The sequence below is a fragment of the Platalea leucorodia genome (assembly GCF_965183815.1).
Source record: "Platalea leucorodia genome assembly, chromosome: 2".
Classification (NCBI taxonomy): domain Eukaryota; kingdom Metazoa; phylum Chordata; class Aves; order Pelecaniformes; family Threskiornithidae; genus Platalea; species Platalea leucorodia.
The window spans coordinates 129,019,339-129,032,065 of NC_138824.1; positions in this window are offsets into that span (position 1 = coordinate 129,019,339).

Sequence of the window (12,727 nt, forward strand, 5' to 3'; positions counted from 1 at the left end):
CGGTCAGATGTCGTAAAACCTTTCACTTTTACTGGAGGGGAGAAGAGAACGGAGGGAGGAGGGAGGGCAAGGGAGGAGAGGAAAGGAATAGGGGAGAGACAGTTAGAAAGAGAAGGAGAAGGAGGAGTTTACCACCACCACTTCGAGTCCGATGATCTTCGCTGGGTCTTCGGTGGCCTCAGGCTTCGTCGGGGACTGAAGCGGGGGGCGGGGAGCCTCGAGGGTGCAGGAACGGAAGGAGTGGTCTCACGCGTGCCGCCGCCGCCCCCGCCGAGGGGCACGTGCGCTCCTTATATAGGGGCTCCCACGCACGCGCAGATCACAAATGTGTACGTGCGGTTCGCCACGGACGTGCTGCCCCCGCCTCTGCTCTTTTCGCGCCTTATTGTTCCCGCCTCAGCTCTTTTCGCGCCTTTAGTCCCTGCGCAGGCGCACGAGGTTGTTTTTTCTCAAAACTGGGGAGACGACGGTCTTCTCAAAGCGCGACGCTGGATGGCGCTACAGCGGCAATGTCGAGACAAAACCGCATTTTTTCTATCGGTTCTCTACACCACCCCGTGGCTCGACATTGCAGCTTGGTGGCATAAGGCAGAGAGAGAAAGAGAAAACAAAGGAGAAAGAAAGAAAACGCAGAGTTGAAAGGCTTGGGGATAAGGGTGGAGGAAAGTTGTGGGAAGGGAAATGGGAATAACATTGTTTCAGGTGAAGGAATGTCTTAACACAGATTAACTGAGGTATTGCTCCATGCAAGCTTATTCTTGAACGACTTTAACAATTCTTCAACTTTGAAGGGTAAACATTAGAAATAGGGTTGACAATAACTGGCAACAGTAGACATTAGAAATAGGGTTAACAGTAACTGGCAATACGCGGTTTCTTCCTTTAGAAGGAATTGGGGATGGGTTTAAATGATGGGTACTGAGGTTGGTTGTGGCTGATGGATGTACAGATTTTCGTTACACCATCAGGTGAGGTGTTAGGAACAAATTGCATATTTGACACAACGTGTCGAATTAATTGAATAAAACATGGAATTATACAGGGTAGGAACAGTAAGGTGGCAGTTGCGCATAGCAAATACAATATTAATTGTTTGACCCACGGTGCCCCTGGTAACCAGGACCACAAATCGCCGTTCCAACCACTCCAGGTTTGAACAGGGACATGGGCTGTTTTCCTGATATCTTGGGTCAGTTGGAGAACCACTTCTCCCACATCATCTATTTCTAGGCAGCAGTTAGAGATATTTAATTTTCCACACACCCCTCCCTCCTCAGCCAGTAAATAATCTAGAACCATGCGGTGCTGAAGGATTGCCGTGCGCATTTGTTGAGATTGTCGAGTTAATAGGTCTATGGCGTCAGCGGTTTTGTTGGTGATAATTTCTAGGGCCGCTTGCAGTCTGATTATTCCGTTTAGATTATAGATTGGTTCTCTTGCCCCTGCAACGGGCTCGTTCGGATTCCAGGTTGCTGGTCCATAATGTTCAATTATTCGCTCCGGGGGCCATTCGTCATTCCCCCATTTTTGTGTCCCACCTAAATTTACCTTGGTAGATCGCGTCGTACGGGCAATACTTCTATCCCCGAGGTTATCATACCCTTTTACGCCTAATTGGGGTCCACCAGTTTCTGGCAGGAGGAAGAATAGGGGCCTTATGATCCCTATATAACAAACTCCCGACCACCCCGCGGGTAAGAATTTGTATGCCGTGTTTCCGCAAATCCAATAATGCCCTTTTTTGGCTTTATTTCCCTGAGCAAATGGCCCATCTTTCCCCGGTGGAAATTGAAAATAAGTTGTGTCTTTGTCACCCAGAGGGCTGAAAAAGGTGGTTGCCCCATCCCTTATTCGGCCGGTACAACACCAAGCCCCACAAGTACGGAAGATTCAATATTTACTTTTTGCAAAGAAAACTAAACAATTACATTTTCTAAGCAAGTACAACATTTCATGTTACTTGGCTATTAAGTTTTCCCATATACAGGACTATTTAATGATGAAAATAGAGGAAGATCAAAGAAAGTAAGAATTATATATATATAGTAAATCATAGGTTGAAATCCTTGAGATGTCCAACATAAATAGGTATCATTGGAAAGCTATTGGGTATTTTTTCTTATAGAAGCACACACACATATATATGCTTAAACATGCACCAGACAATTAGATGTCTTTGTACTATTGCATAAAGACTGTAGTGCACTGAAACAGCTAACATTTAGCCTGTTTGCCATAAATATTAAATCTTGAATTATTCATAGAGCTGCAATTAAGTACAAACATGTATGCACACATATGGACCACCAGTTATAAAAACTGATATATACACAGTGGAATATTCTAATGGGTTGGTGTCCCTGAGTTAAAAATGATCCAAAGTAGGAGGTGCATCACAGTCATATCACCGCCCTTGAAAAACAAATAGGAACAAACTCGCTCCTTGGGTTAGAAGGAGGGAATAATCCATTTGGTGTGGATTTTGTAGGTTCTCCCACTGGTATCTTTCGCTTTCCATGTATATTTGTTTAGCGGGGGTATCTAATATGAGAGGCACAGCTCCCACGGTGGGAAGCTCGACCAGAACCGGCTGGCTGGGAGAGTAAGGTGATGCACCAGGGCAATTGGGGTTTCGAGAGACATGCACCGTGGTTGGCCCCTGTGGACAAAATGCCACAACTTTCGGGCACCCATTTGTACCCCAGTGATTACTGACATTGGCCACTGCCTCCCACACCTGCTCGGCCCATCCCGGTTGGTGGGGTTTAGTAGATCTCCCTTATTATTACAGGTGAGTTGTCTGATAAACACCCGCCCTCCGCCTCCCTCCTCACGCTGAGGGGGCGGAGGTTTTAGTTTCCCGCCACTCTTTTCGTCCTTCTTAAACACTTCCTCCCTGTCCAATGCTGGCGCAGAAGGTGGGTTCGGTTTGGGAGGGGGTCCTTGCCTGGACCGCCTCCGCACCAAGAGCTTCAACTTTTTGGTGGGGAGCCCATCCATCAAGTCTCGGGGCACCCCCTTTTGCAGTCCCATTTGCCACAATCCTTGTCGGAATGGGGGTTTCTCCCTTTGTGTTAGGTCGGGGCTTCCCCCCCGAAAAAGCCAGCGATTTATTTGCCGGCCTCGCTGCCCGCACAGCCCTAGTTTCTACCTTTTGGTAAGTCCTGTCTACTGGCCCATATTTCCTCCCGTAGTTTATTAGTTCCTGAGCTATCTCCCCCCAGGTCCACACCTTCCTCCCCCACTGCTGCTGTTTGGGGGTTACTGTTCCCTCCAGGGCAGCTGCAATTCGCTCTTTGCGAGGCACATTTTGGATTCTCCCCTGCAATTGCATCCCGATAGGTTTTAACGAGTCGGGGAGTCCTCTTATTAGCGGTGTCAGCCGCTCGGGGTCTACCGGTAACAACATCAGAGAGCTTAAATTTGGTTTAAGTTCCCGGTCATACATCATTTGCAGGCCTGCTGCCTTTTGTACGTTTTCTAGTAGTTGCTCAACCGAACCAGTTATAGCTAGGGGGTCCCTCCTCTCTAACGGATTCAGCCCCCCCCGCCCAATATGCTGCCCTCTGGGTCAGAGACCATGGGGCCCCGGCGTCTTCCTCACCACAAACGCTGCCGCTCCCTCTTTCTCCAGCTTCCCAAAGTCCAATGCAATCTCTCTGCCTGGGCTGCTGAGCAGAGCTGGAGCCCGGCTCAGTAATTGCGAAAGTCCAGGGATTCCTCCCACCCCAAAGGGGCCAGGACCAAAAGCTCTTGCTACTCTTCAAGTAGCCACGCAACCCCATTCACACACACACAAACGCTGACGCTCCCTCGTTCTGCAGCCTCCCAAAGTCCAACACAACATCGCTGCCTGGGCTGCTGATACAGCCGGAGCCTGGCTTAGCAACTCCGAACGTCCAGGGATTCCTCCCACCCCAAAGGGGCCAGGACCAAAACCTCTTGCTTCTCTGCAAGTAGCCACACAACCCCATTCACAGACCCACAAATGCTGATGCTCCCTCATTCTGCAGCCACCCAATATCCAATAAAACCTCTCTGCCTGGGCCGCTAATCAGAGCCGGAGCCCGGCTCAGCAATTGCTAATGGCCAGGGATTCCTCCCACCCGAAAGGGGCCAGGACCAAAACCTCTGACTGCTCTTCAAGTATCCACGCAACCCCATTCACAGCCCCACAAACGCTGCCGCTCTCTCTTTCTCCAGCCTCCCAAAGTCCAAGACAACCTCTCTGCCTGGCCTGCAGAGTAGAGCCGGATCCTGGCTCAGCAATGGCGGACGTCCAGGGATTCCTCCCACCCCAAAGGGGCCAGGACCAAAAGCTCAGGCTGCTCTTCAAGTAGCCATGCAAGCCCATTCACAGCCCCACAAACGCTGCCGCTCCCTCTTTCTGCAGCCTCCCAAAGTCCAATACAACCTCTCTGCCTGGGCTGCTGAAGAGAGCCTTAGCCCGGCTCAGCAGTTGCGAACGTCCAGGGATTCCTCCCACCCCAAAGGGGCCAGGACCAAAAGCTCTGGCTGATCTTCAAGTATCCACGCAACCCTATTCACTGCCCCACAAACGCTGCCGCTCCCTCTTTCTGCAGCCTCCCAAAGTCCAATGCAACCTCTCTGCCTGGGCTGCTGAGCAGAACCGGAGCCCGGCTCAGCAATTGCGAACGTCCAGAGATTCCTCCCACCGCAAAGGGGCCAGGACCAAAAGCTCTTGCTGCTCTTCAAGTATCCACGCAACCCCATTCACAGACCCACAAACGCTGGCACTCCGTCTTTTTGCAGCCTCCTTGTCCCAATCCAATGTCGGGGGAGGTTTCGATACGATCCCAAGGACGAGATTAAGACACTGGAATCGGTCAGATGTCGTAAAACCTTTCACTTTTACTGGAGGGGAGAAGAGAACGGAGGGAGGAGGGAGGGCAAGGGAGGAGAGGAAAGGAATAGGGGAGAGACAGTTAGAAAGAGAAGGAGAAGGAGGAGTTTACCACCACCACTTCGAGTCCGATGATCTTCGCTGGGTCTTCGGTGGCCTCAGGCTTCGTCGGGGACTGAAGCGGGGGGCGGGGAGCCTCGAGGGTGCAGGAACGGAAGGAGTGGTCTCACGCGTGCCGCCGCCGCCCCCGCCGAGGGGCACGTGCGCTCCTTATATAGGGGCTCCCACGCACGCGCGGATCACAAATGTGTACGTGCGGTTCGCCACGGACGTGCTGCCCCCGCCTCTGCTCTTTTCGCGCCTTATTGTTCCCGCCTCAGCTCTTTTCGCGCCTTTAGTCCCTGCGCAGGCGCACGAGGTTGTTTTTTCTCAAAACTGGGGAGAAGACGGTCTTCTCAAAGCGCGACGCTGGATGGCGCTACAGCGGCAATGTCGAGACAAAACCGCATTTTTTCTATCGGTTCTCTACACCACCCCGTGGCTCGACATTGCAGCTTGGTGGCATAAGGCAGAGAGAGAAAGAGAAAACAAAGGAGAAAGAAAGAAAACGCAGAGTTGAAAGGCTTGGGGATAAGGGTGGAGGAAAGTTGTGGGAAGGGAAATGGGAATAACATTGTTTCAGGTGAAGGAATGTCTTAACACAGATTAACTGAGGTATTGCTCCATGCAAGCTTATTCTTGAACGACTTTAACAATTCTTCAACTTTGAAGGGTAAACATTAGAAATAGGGTTGACAATAACTGGCAACAGTAGACATTAGAAATAGGGTTAACAGTAACTGGCAATACGCGGTTTCTTCCTTTAGAAGGAATTGGGGATGGGTTTAAATGATGGGTACTGAGGTTGGTTGTGGCTGATGGATGTACAGATTTTCGTTACACCATCAGGTGAGGTGTTAGGAACAAATTGCATATTTGACACAACGTGTCGAATTAATTGAATAAAACATGGAATTATACAGGGTAGGAACAGTAAGGTGGCAGTTGCGCATAGCAAATACAATATTAATTGTTTGACCCACGGTGCCCCTGGTAACCAGGACCACAAATCGCCGTTCCAACCACTCCAGGTTTGAACAGGGACATGGGCTGTTTTCCTGATATCTTGGGTCAGTTGGAGAACCACTTCTCCCACATCATCTATTTCTAGGCAGCAGTTAGAGATATTTAATTTTCCACACACCCCTCCCTCCTCAGCCAGTAAATAATCTAGAACCATGCGGTGCTGAAGGATTGCCGTGCGCATTTGTTGAGATTGTCGAGTTAATAGGTCTATGGCGTCAGCGGTTTTGTTGGTGATAATTTCTAGGGCCGCTTGCAGTCTGATTATTCCGTTTAGATTATAGATTGGTTCTCTTGCCCCTGCAACGGGCTCGTTCGGATTCCAGGTTGCTGGTCCATAATGTTCAATTATTCGCTCCGGGGGCCATTCGTCATTCCCCCATTTTTGTGTCCCACCTAAATTTACCTTGGTAGATCGCGTCGTACGGGCAATACTTCTATCCCCGAGGTTATCATACCCTTTTACGCCTAATTGGGGTCCACCAGTTTCTGGCAGGAGGAAGAATAGGGGCCTTATGATCCCTATATAACAAACTCCCGACCACCCCGCGGGTAAGAATTTGTATGCCGTGTTTCCGCAAATCCAATAATGCCCTTTTTTGGCTTTATTTCCCTGAGCAAATGGCCCATCTTTCCCCGGTGGAAATTGAAAATAAGTTGTGTCTTTGTCACCCAGAGGGCTGAAAAAGGTGGTTGCCCCATCCCTTATTCGGCCGGTACAACACCAAGCCCCACAAGTACGGAAGATTCAATATTTACTTTTTGCAAAGAAAACTAAACAATTACATTTTCTAAGCAAGTAACATTTAATAATAATAGTAATATTATTATAGTAGTAATAGCAAGTAACATTTCATGTTACTTGGCTATTAAGTTTTCCCATATACAGGACTATTTAATGATGAAAATAGAGGAAGATCAAAAAAAGTAAGAATTATATATATATATAGTAAATCATAGGTTGAAATCCTTGAGATGTCCAACATAAATAGGTATCATTGGAAAGTTATTGGGTATTTTTTCTTATAGAAGCACACACACATATATATGCTTAAACATGCACCAGACAATTAGATGTCTTTGTACTATTGCATAAAGACTGTAGTGCACTGAAACAGCTAACATTTAGCCTGTTTGCCATAAATATTAAATCTTGAATTATTCATAGAGCTGCAATTAAGTACAAACATGTATGCACACATATGGACCACCAGTTATAAAAACTGATATATACACAGTGGAATATTCTAATGGGTTGGTGTCCCTGAGTTAAAAATGATCCAAAGTAGGAGGTGCATCACGGTCATATCACCGCCCTTGAAAAACAAATAGGAACAAACTCGCTCCTTGGGTTAGAAGGAGGGAATAATCCATTTGGTGTGGATTTTGTAGGTTCTCCCACTGGTATCTTTCGCTTTCCATGTATATTTGTTTAGCGGGGGTATCTAATATGAGAGGCACAGCTCCCACGGTGGGAAGCTCGACCAGAACCGGCTGGCTGGGAGAGTAAGGTGATGCACCAGGGCAATTGGGGTTTCGAGAGACATGCACCGTGGTTGGCCCCTGTGGACAAAATGCCACAACTTTCGGGCACCCATTTGTACCCCAGTGATTACTGACATTGGCCACTGCCTCCCACACCTGCTCGGCCCATCCCGGTTGGTGGGGTTTAGTAGATCTCCCTTATTATTACAGGTGAGTTGTCTGATAAACACCCGCCCTCCGCCTCCCTCCTCACGCTGAGGGGGCGGAGGTTTTAGTTTCCCGCCACTCTTTTCGTCCTTCTTAAACACTTCCTCCCTGTCCAATGCTGGCGCAGAAGGTGGGTTCGGTTTGGGAGGGGGTCCTTGCCTGGACCGCCTCCGCACCAAGAGCTTCAACTTTTTGGTGGGGAGCCCATCCATCAAGTCTCGGGGCACCCCCTTTTGCAGTCCCATTTGCCACAATCCTTGTCGGAATGGGGGTTTCTCCCTTTGTGTTAGGTCGGGGCTTCCCCCCCGAAAAAGCCAGCGATTTATTTGCCGGCCTCGCTGCCCGCACAGCCCTAGTTTCTACCTTTTGGTAAGTCCTGTCTACTGGCCCATATTTCCTCCCGTAGTTTATTAGTTCCTGAGCTATCTCCCCCCAGGTCCACACCTTCCTCCCCCACTGCTGCTGTTTGGGGGTTACTGTTCCCTCCAGGGCAGCTGCAATTCGCTCTTTGCGAGGCACATTTTGGATTCTCCCCTGCAATTGCATCCCGATAGGTTTTAACGAGTCGGGGAGTCCTCTTATTAGCGGTGTCAGCCGCTCGGGGTCTACCGGTAACAACATCAGAGAGCTTAAATTTGGTTTAAGTTCCCGGTCATACATCATTTGCAGGCCTGCTGCCTTTTGTACGTTTTCTAGTAGTTGCTCAACCGAACCAGTTATAGCTAGGGGGTCCCTCCTCTCTAACGGATTCAGCCCCCCCCGCCCAATATGCTGCCCTCTGGGTCAGAGACCATGGGGCCCCGGTGTCTTCCTCACCACAAACGCTGCCGCTCCCTCTTTCTCCAGCTTCCCAAAGTCCAATGCAATCTCTCTGCCTGGGCTGCTGAGCAGAGCTGGAGCCCGGCTCAGTAACTGCGAAAGTCCAGGGATTCCTCCCACCCCAAAGGGGCCAGGACCAAAAGCTCTTGCTGCTCTTCAAGTAGCCACGCAACCCCATTCACACACACACAAACGCTGACGCTCCCTCGTTCTGCAGCCTCCCAAAGTCCAACACAACATCGCTGCCTGGGCTGCTGATACAGCCGGAGCCTGGCTTAGCAACTCCGAACGTCCAGGGATTCCTCCCACCCCAAAGGGGCCAGGACCAAAACCTCTTGCTTCTCTGCAAGTAGCCACACAACCCCATTCACAGACCCACAAATGCTGATGCTCCCTCATTCTGCAGCCACCCAATATCCAATAAAACCTCTCTGCCTGGGCCGCTAATCAGAGCCGGAGCCCGGCTCAGCAATTGCTAATGGCCAGGGATTCCTCCCACCCGAAAGGGGCCAGGACCAAAACCTCTGACTGCTCTTCAAGTATCCACGCAACCCCATTCACAGCCCCACAAACGCTGCCGCTCTCTCTTTCTCCAGCCTCCCAAAGTCCAAGACAACCTCTCTGCCTGGCCTGCAGAGTAGAGCCGGATCCTGGCTCAGCAATGGCGGACGTCCAGGGATTCCTCCCACCCCAAAGGGGCCAGGACCAAAAGCTCAGGCTGCTCTTCAAGTAGCCATGCAAGCCCATTCACAGCCCCACAAACGCTGCCGCTCCCTCTTTCTGCAGCCTCCCAAAGTCCAATACAACCTCTCTGCCTGGGCTGCTGAAGAGAGCCTTAGCCCGGCTCAGCAGTTGCGAACGTCCAGGGATTCCTCCCACCCCAAAGGGGCCAGGACCAAAAGCTCTGGCTGATCTTCAAGTATCCACGCAACCCTATTCACTGCCCCACAAACGCTGCCGCTCCCTCTTTCTGCAGCCTCCCAAAGTCCAATGCAACCTCTCTGCCTGGGCTGCTGAGCAGAACCGGAGCCCGGCTCAGCAATTGCGAACGTCCAGAGATTCCTCCCACCGCAAAGGGGCCAGGACCAAAAGCTCTTGCTGCTCTTCAAGTATCCACGCAACCCCATTCACAGACCCACAAACGCTGGCACTCCGTCTTTTTGCAGCCTCCTTGTCCCAATCCAATGTCGGGGGAGGTTTCGATACGATCCCAAGGACGAGATTAAGACACTGGAATCGGTCAGATGTCGGAAAACCTTTCACTTTTACTGGAGGGGAGAAGAGAACGGAGGGAGGAGGGAGGGCAAGGGAGGAGAGGAAAGGAATAGGGGAGAGACAGTTAGAAAGAGAAGGAGAAGGAGGAGTTTACCACCACCACTTCGAGTCCGATGATCTTCGCTGGGTCTTCGGTGGCCTCAGGCTTCGTCGGGGACTGAAGCGGGGGGCGGGGAGCCTCGAGGGTGCAGGAACGGAAGGAGTGGTCTCACGCGTGCCGCCGCCGCCCCCGCCGAGGGGCACGTGCGCTCCTTATATAGGGGCTCCCACGCACGCGCAGATCACAAATGTGTACGTGCGGTTCGCCACGGACGTGCTGCCCCCGCCTCTGCTCTTTTCGCGCCTTATTGTTCCCGCCTCAGCTCTTTTTGCGCCTTTAGTCCCTGCGCAGGCGCACGAGGTTGTTTTTTCTCAAAACTGGGGAGAAGACGGTCTTCTCAAAGCGCGACGCTGGATGGCGCTACAGCGGCAATGTCGAGACAAAACCGCATTTTTTCTATCGGTTCTCTACACCACCTCGACATTTCAGCTTGGTGGCATAAGGCAGAGAGAGAAAGAGAAAACAAAGGAGAAAGAAAGAAAACGCAGAGTTGAAAGGCTTGGGGATAAGGGTGGAGGAAAGTTGTGGGAAGGGAAATGGGAATAACATTGTTTCAGGTGAAGGAATGTCTTAACACAGATTAACTGAGGTATTGCTCCATGCAAGCTTATTCTTGAACGACTTTAACAATTCTTCAACTTTGAAGGGTAAACATTAGAAATAGGGTTGACAATAACTGGCAACAGTAGACATTAGAAATAGGGTTAACAGTAACTGGCAATACGCGGTTTCTTCCTTTAGAAGGAATTGGGGATGGGTTTAAATGATGGGTACTGAGGTTGGTTGTGGCTGATGGATGTACAGATTTTCGTTACACCATCAGGTGAGGTGTTAGGAACAAATTGCATATTTGACACAACGTGTCAAATTAATTGAATAAAACATGGAATTATACAGGGTAGGAACAGTAAGGTGGCAGTTGCGCATAGCAAATACAATATTAATTGTTTGACCCACGGTGCCCCTGGTAACCAGGACCACAAATCGCCGTTCCAACCACTCCAGGTTTGAACAGGGACATGGGCTGTTTTCCTGATATCTTGGGTCAGTTGCAGAACCACTTCTCCCACATCATCTATTTCTAGGCAGCAGTTAGAGATATTTAATTTTCCACACACCCCTCCCTCCTCAGCCAGTAAATAGTCTAGAACCATGCGGTGCTGAAGGATTGCCGTGCGCATTTGTTGAGATTGTCGAGTTAATAGGTCTATGGCGTCAGCGGTTTTGTTGGTGATAATTTCTAGGGCCGCTTGCAGTCTGATTATTCCGTTTAGATTATAGATTGGTTCTCTTGCCCCTGCAACGGGCTCGTTCGGATTCCAGGTTGCTGGTCCATAATGTTCAATTATTCGCTCCGGGGGCCATTCGTCATTCCCCCATTTTTGTGTCCCACCTAAATTTACCTTGGTAGATCGCGTCGTACGGGCAATACTTCTATCCCCGAGGTTATCATACCCTTTTACGCCTAATTGGGGTCCACCAGTTTCTGGCAGGAGGAAGAATAGGGGCCTTATGATCCCTATATAACAAACTCCCGACCACCCCGCGGGTAAGAATTTGTATGCCGTGTTTCCGCAAATCCAATAATGCCCTTTTTTGGCTTTATTTCCCTGAGCAAATGGCCCATCTTTCCCCGGTGGAAATTGAAAATAAGTTGTGTCTTTGTCACCCAGAGGGCTGAAAAAGGTGGTTGCCCCATCCCTTATTCGGCCGGTACAACACCAAGCCCCACAAGTACGGAAGATTCAATATTTACTTTTTGCAAAGAAAACTAAACAATTACATTTTCTAAGCAAGTAACATTTAATAATAATAGTAATATTATTATAGTAGTAATAGCAAGTAACATTTCATGTTACTTGGCTATTAAGTTTTCCCATATACAGGACTATTTAATGATGAAAATAGAGGAAGATCAAAGAAAGTAAGAATTATATATATATAGTAAATCATAGGTTGAAATCCTTGAGATGTCCAACATAAATAGGTATCATTGGAAAGTTATTGGGTATTTTTTCTTATAGAAGCACACACACATATATATGCTTAAACATGCACCAGACAATTAGATGTCTTTGTACTATTGCATAAAGACTGTAGTGCACTGAAACAGCTAACATTTAGCCTGTTTGCCATAAATATTAAATCTTGAATTATTCATAGAGCTGCAATTAAGTACAAACATGTATGCACACATATGGACCACCAGTTATAAAAACTGATATATACACAGTGGAATATTCTAATGGGTTGGTGTCCCTGAGTTAAAAATGATCCAAAGTAGGAGGTGCATCACGGTCATATCACCGCCCTTGAAAAACAAATAGGAACAAACTCGCTCCTTGGGTTAGAAGGAGGGAATAATCCATTTGGTGTGGATTTTGTAGGTTCTCCCACTGGTATCTTTCGCTTTCCATGTATATTTGTTTAGCGGGGGTATCTAATATGAGAGGCACAGCTCCCACGGTGGGAAGCTCGACCAGAACCGGCTGGCTGGGAGAGTAAGGTGATGCACCAGGGCAATTGGGGTTTCGAGAGACATGCACCGTGGTTGGCCCCTGTGGACAAAATGCCACAACTTTCGGGCACCCATTTGTACCCCAGTGATTACTGACATTGGCCACTGCCTCCCACACCTGCTCGGCCCATCCCGGTTGGTGGGGTTTAGTAGATCTCCCTTATTATTACAGGTGAGTTGTCTGATAAACACCCGCCCTCCGCCTCCCTCCTCACGCTGAGGGGGCGGAGGTTTTAGTTTCCCGCCACTCTTTTCGTCCTTCTTAAACACTTCCTCCCTGTCCAATGCTGGCGCAGAAGGTGGGTTCGGTTTGGGAGGGGGTCCTTGCCTGGACCGC